Source organism: Diadema antillarum, unplaced genomic scaffold (genome assembly GCF_040938485.1).
Source record: "Diadema antillarum isolate AM-2024a unplaced genomic scaffold, OU_Dant_1.0 scf00000172, whole genome shotgun sequence".
Classification (NCBI taxonomy): Eukaryota; Metazoa; Echinodermata; class Echinoidea; order Diadematoida; family Diadematidae; genus Diadema; species Diadema antillarum.
In genome coordinates, this window is record NW_027271061.1 from 1,080,723 (window position 1) to 1,091,399 (window position 10,677).

Below are 10,677 nucleotides of genomic sequence, written 5' to 3' on the forward strand. Positions count from 1 at the left end.
TCTGGAAGTTATTAGAGGTCAAAGGTAGAAACCTGTCAAGGATCTATGGAACATGAAGACAATTCCACTGTAACAAAAATGAGTTTTTAGTACATCATTATCATATTCAACATTAATCAATTTTGCAAATATCAATTTTTATCAAATTTTGAGGTCATTAAATGAGGTCATTGACCTCTGGAGGTCATCAGAGGTCAAAGGTAGAAACCTGTCGGGGTTCTATGGAGCATGAAGACAATTCCACTGTAACAAAAATGAGTTTTTAGTACATCATTACCATATTTAACATTAATCAATGACGCAAAATATCAATTCTTATAAACTTTTGAGGTCATTGACCTTCGGAGGTCATCAGAGGTCAATTCAGACTTACCTCCCGATCTCAAAATGAATCTTATAACATGTACAAACACTGGTGAAAGTTTCATGCTTTAGTCAAATTTTGTACAATTTTTCGGCTTATCTGCTCTACTATTTCGAAGGTTCTTTAATCCGAAAATGAAGTGATGTTCGGTACTACTTCCGTATACCTAGATGTTGGTTAATTTAAAGATATAAACGCGTTCGTTAATCCCAATATATATTTTGTGGCGTTATTTCGAAGGTTTGTTATTCCGAAGATTCGTTATTTTGAATGTTCGTAATTGCGGAAATTAAATAAGGTTCGTTATTTCTTAGATTCGTTCTTCCAAAAATGAAATAAGGCCCGTTATTCCGAAAATGCAAAGAAAGTGCGTAGGCCCTATCAACCGTAAAGGTTACACATCTTCAGTGTATATATCTCCATGTGTGAGATACTAACAAACCTTCGGAAGTATGAGCCTTTTGTTCATTTTTTGATTAATGGCCTTACGCAATAACGTTTGATATACCTTTTTTATTTTTGGATTAACGAACATTCGGAATAAGACACCTTATTCCATTTTCTTATTGACAAACCTTCAGAATAACGAACTTAGTACCCGTAATTATACCATGATAGTGAACTGATGTATAAAAGAATACATAATATTCTTATTGATATAGCCTTTATAGAAAAAATACGTGCAGGTCAGTATAACACTTGTGAGGCCATGACATCTATACCTCATCAAATTTGCATATCATGTGGTTGTAATTACCCTCGCTGTCTTGTGACAGCGTGAAAACAAAATGTTCCTTTATGTCTTTCCTGTTGTTAGCGTGTTGTTCTTTCCTTCCTGGAGTTAATCTAAGTGAAGATTTGTGGGCAGGTCAGCGGAGACTATTGCGGGTCAATGATGTCACCCATGCACCCTTTCAATTCGCATTATGCTGTTGAAGAACGGATATCAGTCTTTTGTGAAAACATGAGAATCCTACTAAACAGAAAGCTTTCTTCAGATAACAATAACAAATGATGATAAAACAGTATTTAGTACCGATGTCACGGTTTCTGTCGTTATTACACCATTACCAATATTCTTGTAAATATCACCAGTATAAACATACACACGCCATCACTGTTTCTTATCCAGTGTATGTTGTATGTCAATTTACTATCAGCATCAGTCAAATTTTATTTCAGCCATTGCACAATAACTTTTCACAGTGACAGTTTACAGAGAACGGAGAGACATTCATGACCTCGTGTAAACCACACTAAAATAATATGAGTATAATATGCACTTAAAAAATGCCATCCCAACGCCAATTCCTTCACAGTGATAAGAAAAAGTCGATCCAAGTTCAATCAAATTGAATTAATTTTCATTTTTGTTTCTTCAAGAGAGCAAAACAACATGTAAGAAAATTACAAATGATGTTGAGTACACATGGTTGACTGTATGACGAAAATTAGAGGTTATTTAAGAGCTAAAAGCATGCATAATAAAGCTTCAAACCAAACTTGACATTATCCATGTTCTAAGACAAAGAAAAAGATGATAAGACTCAGTATGAGGCTACTAAAAAGCAGTGCTTGTTTACTGTCTTCATATTGTCGATGCAAAGACGTAGACTTTCTTAATTTACACAAGGGAAAGATTATTATAATCTAATCGTAATATAATAACAGGACAGATGTAAGGACAGACAGAAAAAAATACCCAATACAAACAGGAAATAAAATGTGCAGCAAATATAGCATGTCTGTAAAATTAATCAAGCTGCCATAGAGAAATTGGAACAAAAATGATGAAGAAAATTTCGCGGAATAGCTCTTGGGTCTCATTCGGCGCAGCCACAAAGCTGCGCTGATGTAATGAATATGATGCATTTCATTATATGAGGATGATAGCATTTGAATATGCCACGAACACGAATACCGCACACGCCTGCAACCAAAATGACCCTGCGGCATCAACTTTGAAATAATACATGTCTATGATACAATATTGGAATAATTAGATACATGTATGTAGGCCTATATAGAAAGTCTGTAAAATGTAAGTATTCTATCAATGTTCCTTGAGGGCAACATGGTGTGGGTTCACATACCTACTGACAATATAAATGTCTATTTCTGTGTGCCCTGACCCACATAGTCATATCACGATCTTCACCTCGTGTCATTTTGTGGTACATGGAGGGTACAGTGTATCCTTCTGTAATGTTTACTCTGGTTTTGGTTTTACGCTTGTATAACGCTTTGATATGTATGTTCTTTATCAGACTGTTGGAATTGACGATGATATATAATAAAAATCTTAATAACAATTATTTTGTAATTATTATCATTTTTACTGTGATGATGATGATGTTGATGATGATGATTTTCATCATTGTTATCATTATTATTATTATTATTATTATTATTATTATTAGCGTTGTCATTATTATTATAACTTTCATGGCATTACAACTAAACATAATGGCCAATTAAGAAGAATGATAGTCTTACCTTGGAGGAACGAATATTATCCAGAAGTGATGTGATGGTCTTTCACTAACCGCTTAAGTCCACCTGATAGCATAAAAGCTAGATGAATTTAGTGTCAACGTACAAGTATAAACAGGTTGGTTTGAGCAGGAGTGCCAAACAGCAGACTCGCTCTGACAGCCAGACACTGGACGAGTGTCTATTCCATCCTTGGTTGAGCTGATCTTTCCCGGTGCCCGCTGTTGCAAAATACCTGCAATATTCCAACATTTCACACAGTGGCAGGGTCCCACACCACCCCCTCCCCCTTCCCCACCCACACACATTGTATGATAGGTGGCGCGCTCAACGTTTGCTCGGAAGAGTTTCACACACACACACACACACACACACACACACACGCACACACACACATACACTTACACACAAACACATGCACAAAGTTCGGCAACGAAATGTGGATCTTACACAAATGCAAGGTTCATCATGTCATGTAGAAAAACGAATTGTGTGATTTTTTTTTTGTTCTCTTTTTAGTCGAATTTTAGGCTTATATAGACGTCGATGTTTGCATTTATTTTCTGTACATATAGTTCCTTTCTATTGTATGTTTGTAGGTATGCAAAGATTGTAAACACAGGCAAACACACTCACATCCACCATTTATATATATACATACATATATAAGATAATAAACAAAACTGGAACAAAGTTCATGTTGTATTCACCAACGGTTTATTTCTGCCCACAAATTTTCGAGCGACTCGCTCTTTCTCAAGTGTTGATACTGAGAGAACAATAACAAAAATATTATATAAATAATATATTTATATTTTCATTATATATAAGTATAACATATTTTTGTTATTGTTCTTTCATGAAAATCGGTTTTGAAATGGCTGAGATACTAGTATCCAAAAACAAAGTAAAACAAAGCGATTCTAATAAAAGCCCAACCCTCTATACCAGGGAGGTGGGAAGAGTTCTCTTCCCACCTCCCTGCCTATACCCACCCTAACACAATCCGGGGCAACCTGTGTCTATGGGAGGAATATATTACATCTTCACGGCCAAGAAACCAGCAATTTCGAACTCAAGAACAAAAAAGGAAAAGTTTTCTCTCTCAGAGTACGGTTAGAAAGTCCGCCCACTCCCGCCCATGTGCAGTACCCCAGACTCATAAAAGCTATTGTGTTGTTAGATCGTGTCGTTAGATACGTGCACGTATCTTTTATTTGCTTTCTTGAGTGCACCAGAGATATATGTATACCTGCCTTACACTGCACTATAACAAGAAACTGAGTGTAAAAGCAGTAGCCGACGAGGCTTCGGCCGAAACAGACTGCTGGCCAGCTAAGTCACAAATATCAAGGAACACTTTTCACGCTACATGACAACATGAGCTCCTAAGTTCTATATGTAATGTTGAGCACTGTCAACCATTGTAGTTCACATTTTGCTTGCATACTATATACATACACACACACACACACACACACACACACACACACACACACACACACACACACACACACACATACACACACACACACGCACGAACGCACACACATACATGCATATACAAATGTACATATGTCCTTTATGTATGTATGCATACATAACATTTGTGCGCAGAAATAAGCTGTTGATGAATACAAATATATATATATATATATATATATATATATATATAAAAAAAATACAATAGAGAGAGAGAGAGAGAAAGAAAGAAAGATAGATAGATAGATAGATAGATAGATAGATAGACAGATAGATTGATAGATATGATAGCTAGAATGATTATGAGTTTGAGTTTGTGCGTGTGCGTGTACTTGTCGAAGAAACTAGCGGAGTGATGACATTCTGGAGAGTTATATGTTTTTGCTGAACAAAACCACCGCAGATTGGGGATTCAATTTCCCTATCAATTTACTGTTATTCCTGCTGTTGTCTTTAATTCCGGAATTACTGTTAAGTGGTGGGGTGATTATACACGACATGCTGCTCCCCTACCTGAAAACTTCGGAGAAATAAGTTTCATCTCCACCAGATCTTTTTGCAACTCTGATTAAAAAAAAGGGATAGAAAACAAAAACAAAAAACGAATCAAACCACTTCGTTCCCATCCCATACTCTCTCGAGACCCATTCTAACACATTATCCAATCATGCACGCCACAATGCACATGCTTACATAAAATTGGACTTGCCGGTGTAAGACTCGTGCGAGACGACACCTACCAGCATTCTGCGAGGCTCGTCCAAGTCATGGCATCACATTAGACTTAACGACTACTGTAAATGGTAAAATGTTAAATGGGGCGACAGCATATCGCATGTCCATGAAGATAGAGGCTTTCTTTCTAACTCCATGTTATATGACACAACTTATCATTCACGTTTAACTGACCCGTCGTAATAATTGATACCCCAAGAACTGCATCAATCATAAAATGTGACGACTTTATTCAGTACGTGTACGTAGTTTCTATGTTAGGAACTTTCCCGTAATTAACGGGATCGTTACACTCTCACTTCACACACTTAAACATCTTCCATTTTTGCAAGGTGTGGTGTGCAGTGGCGGATCCAGAGGGAGGCGCAACCGGCGCACGCCCCCCTTTATTTTTCGTTTAAAACAAAAGAAATAAAAAGAAAAAAAATGAAATGAAACCCGGAAGTGGATCCGCCCCTGGTATGAACCCATGTTGTATGAACCACAAAGGAGGAAAAGAGACCCTTTTCACCTGCAGAAATAAACAAATCTACGCAATAATTCCACCCCCTTTGTTGACAGCAGTGTAATATTGTAGAGTATAATATGTTCATAATCGCATGTATGAACTATTACTATAGGGTGCGGGGGTAGCCCTTTATCAATCTGCAAAAACCAAGTCAGGTGAGATGACAATTAGTAACATCTCTCATTTCGAAGATAGTATTTGAAGAGTTTGTTTCCAAAAGGCGCTAAATCCATCATTTTTTAATGGATTTAACGCCTTTTGGAAGCAAGCTCTTCATTTATTGTTACAAAGATTTTGAGTGAATAACTGCAAAATCATGTTAAAAATAAAATTCGTCATCGTCGTCGTATCATAGTCGTTGTCGTTGTCATCATCATTAGGGAGCTTTGCGACGTTTAAGACGAAGATTTTTCGTTTTGCGTTTTTCCTCTCTCTCTGCGTCGTGTTGCAAAGTAACTTTAGATTACACGCAGACGCAACCTATATAAAAAGTGAAATGTGCATTGACTAGCTCTTTTCGTCGTGTTGATTGAGCGGACGCAAAAGACTAAGACGACGCGAGTTACGAATAGATCGATTTTCCATATAAACAATCTTGGGCATTCGTAGAACATGTTTCTGAACGGCCGCGTCGCAAATTCTAAAGCTCCTTATTTCACCTTATCAGATTATCACCGACAGTCGAATAACGACTTGGTTAAGATTGATGACTCTTTATTTGAAAAAAAAAAATACGATGAATATACAATGGTAGTAATAAAAGAATTGATATTAAAAACAGTATTAATAGTAAAACGAGGATAATAGCAAAGATAAATACAAGAAGAAAAAATAATGAAGAAATATAATGCGTCCTTTATCATTATCAACACACACACGCACATACTCAAATACACTCACACTCACACACGCACATGCGCGCACACATACACACACACATACACACTTTTGAACAAGAATGTGAGCAGGGGTTTGCCGATCGAACACCTCCCCAACCTTGGCAAAATGATAAGAGAAGAAATAGATAAGTCTCACGCCCCTAGTGAGATGTATCAGGGAGGTAGTTTTACACTCCCTCCCTGGATGTACAAAATGAACATGGAAAATGAATGAATGAATGAATGAATGAATGAATGAATGAATGAATGAATGAATGAATGAATGAATGATCGAATGAATGGATGGATGAATGAATGAATGAATGAATAAACATGCAAAAGTAATGTGATTCATGAAGAGATCAGCTCATTTGAAGTGAAGTCCTCTAAAGTTGCCATTTCATCAATTAAAATCAGATTATAATAGCGTTGTCAGAATGTTCTAACAACCACGCAAATATAACAGTATTTTCTATGATTCTTTATTTATTCATTCGCTTGTTTGTTTGTGGTGTGGTGTTTTTTTTTTTGGCTACATTTTTCCATCTGAAAGGATGCATTGTGGTACTGATTTCATGACGACTGTGTATATGAGCGTTTCTTTACTGTTTGCTGGAAGTGAAATAAATCAACTTGAACTTGAACTTGATGGCTGGATAGCTGATAGTCAGCTGCACCATGACTTTCAATGGGGGCCAGTTGGATGTCATTGTTCGGTTATCATAATCTCAATATCATTATTACCCGCACATTCCCACAATGCGCCTCCTTGCTGGTCTAGACCATTGTCTGTGCTCCTTGTTGAGGGTATATCCTATACCAGCTAAACCTCCAGATTACTGAGTCCATACTGTATTGGATCGCGTTTCGACTCCTAGAGTTCATTTACAATAGGAACAACAAAAATACCCCCATCTCATCATGACAAAAGATACATCCTTTCTTGTCCGCATGTAATGATATACCTACATAACTGTGCCCTGCTCTTTTTACAGACGTGTGTAATCAGAATGCATGACCGGAGAATGCCTATCACCGTCAATAATGTACTTATGAAGCTGTATGCATTATGCAGGCAACACACTCGACACTTCTTGGGTAACCATTAAAATATGAAAAAAAAAATCCTCACCTTAATACCTTTGAATATGTTGAAACTCACGTTTACTGCCATATTCATGTATAAACACACTCGAAATTTATTACCATTTTTTCATAATGCCCTATAGTAACCAATGACCATATTCACTCATACCCTACCCGTCGTTCCCATGATTTTCATTTAAGTATAATCCAAAGCTTTTACTTGCTCAAAAGTCGATCAGACATCACGGTCCGGTTACATGGAACACTCTTCCTGAGGAGTTGAAACAGTGTGCCTCCTTGTTTTCATTCAAAGCAAACTTAAAGAAGTACATTTTATTACAGTATATCTCATTGAATACGAACTAAAAACAAACAATTTATATGACTAATGTTGGTCTCCCGATAGCAACATCGCATATCGTCCCCTCTTCCAGGAAACCAATTCTATTATTCTAAATTCCAGTATATTACAGTGTATCTCAAATACGAACTAAAAACAAACAATTCATATGACTAATGTTGGTCTCCCGATAGCAACATCGCATATCGTCCCCTCTTCCAGCAAACCAATTCTATTATTCTAAATTCAAGCCAATCTGCCCTTGTGCACTTTTAAGCACCTGCACGCACATTCACCACCATCACACATCATAGTTTATTTTCCCCCACTATCTTCGCAGCAGAATTTGAATTGTTACGAATCTAGTACGTCCCTATCTTTTCCTCGGGACGGCCATCTTTTCAAGCAATGCTTATAATGGCGACCCTCTGCATAATCGCTTCTTAACTACAGTTGTTATTGTAATCACCGCTGCATAGATTTGCATACTGTATATTATATCATTAATTTTCTTTCATAATCATCGTTGTTTATGCAAGTCAAACGACTCTGTGTTAAATTTACTTTGTATATTTCCTACATGTTCATGATTATGTAACTTACGTATATCGTTGTTTACGCAAGTCAAACGACTCTGTGTTGAATTTACTTTGTATATTTCCTGCACGTTCATGATTATGTAATTTAGTTGGTCAACTTGCCATTTTAGATGTCTAATGCGGGCGCACCTAGTTGAAATTGTACACTGTGCGCATGCAGAAAGGATATGAACGTTGGCTTATTAATACTGTATACCCATATCGTATATGTATCTAGTTAGTTTGGGAAGATGGCACCCTTTTGTTAACGGGAACAGTATCTCTTTAATCATACGGCATTGTACGGGAATGTGACAACTGAGAGGAAGTTTGCATTGTATATAGTCTGGCCCCAGTCCCAAAATGCATTGTATAGCATGAAGGCGGAAGGGGACGATAATTGCTTAGATCAAAGCGAAAAAAGAACAAGAGAATAGGCTTGCTTCGCTCTCAAAAAGGTTTCACCTATCGTAGTTCTGTCCCTCAGATATCAAACTGGAATGTTTTGATAGTTTGATCAGCTCTATACATAATAGGAACGTGGACGTTCAGATGGGAAAAACTGTTCTGTGCATGGCACTCGGCGTAAAATTTGCTTACTACAATCGATCTCGTGTCGTCTGAGTTTTCACTTTCGGTTCTGAGCTATTTCAGCGTTCGCTCAATTCACGACGCAGAGAGCTACCGATATTCCGTACTTGATGTAAATGGGGGCGCCATTTCACTTTGTATAGGCTGCGTCTTCGTGTGGTTGGAAAGCTACTTTGCAACGTGACGCAGCATGAGGGATAGAGGAGAACGGCACACGCACTCGTCGTCCAAACGTCCGCGTCGCAAATCTAAAGCTCCATTTATTGTTTACACGCACGCACATTATTGTGTGTAATAAGCAGCTCAACCGGATTCTACCCTACTTAGTATTTGATTGGTCACTCTTGGCTGCTAAAATAGCACCATCATTAGAAGAAGCAGTTTTGAACATGCAGATTTAGCTACTCAAGTACCCGACATGCTTCGGCAAATCGTCACGTATAAATAGCGCCTATATTTCTTCTTGATGCTATGAAATTATATAGTGTAGGCCTATACACTTAAATTGAATGCCTGAATATAAGAATAAGGCCCATGTCTATGAAAATGAATTTTGAAAAACATAGAAACCCTTACATTTATATTTTTAGTCTTATATTAAAATTTATTCTTATTCTTGTATGCTTACTTATTCAGTCACTGCACAAGTAGGACTACCAGTGTGATGGTCACTTGCACACTGTATGTAGTAGTGACTTCTTGGTAGACTATACTTTTTCCAGGGAGAAGGGTCTTTCTCTGTGACATAAAGATTTATGTAGGCCTATACGTTGTTTTAGCTTTGGTGTCAAAATGGGCCTGAGCTTTGAATCCTATGATAAATCTTAGTCAGAGGCAAATTGTCAAACATAATAAAAGAATGTAATGGACCACAGATAACATATCATCTACATGTACTATCTGGCCAGGAGCCAGGGACACAAAACAGAAAACAACAACAACAACAACAACAATCACTAGGGGTAAGTGATGATAGGTGTCAAATGCAGGGAGCCAATGAAGGGGTTAATAATGAAGGCACAATTTACCATTTGCAGATGAAACAGAAACCCAGCATCAGCGCTTCACTATACTTGTAAAATGTGAGTTAGGGATAGAAACAACAAAAAAAAAATGTAAAAATTTGAACCATTATATTGATTGATGTTAAGTATTATTAAATATACAAAATGCGAACAATATAGTTATAATAAAAATGTGTTCAGACTAAACCGTCTACAGTTATGGTTTAATGAGAAAAATAGGATGTCTCTTTCTATCTTAAGCTTTACTGCAAATATATATATATATATATATATATATATATATATGCATACATATAGGGTAGGATGTTTTGTGATACGACTGACATACACATATGCATCAAAAGTGATATCTTGCACATTTTTAAAATCACATGCTCCCAAAAGTAAATAGGACCCTTAAGCAAAGGAATGCTAGCAAAGCCTGAAAAGGAAAGGTATAGAATCAGTGACAATCCCAACTTCCAAAGACTCACAGACATACTAACCTGTGGATTTAGAGAGGCAACATCAAGCAAGATCAGGGACAACATATCGTAGTGGTGTTATAACCTTCCCAAGCTCAACCACCTCATGAACCGTTTCAAGCCATACCCCCAA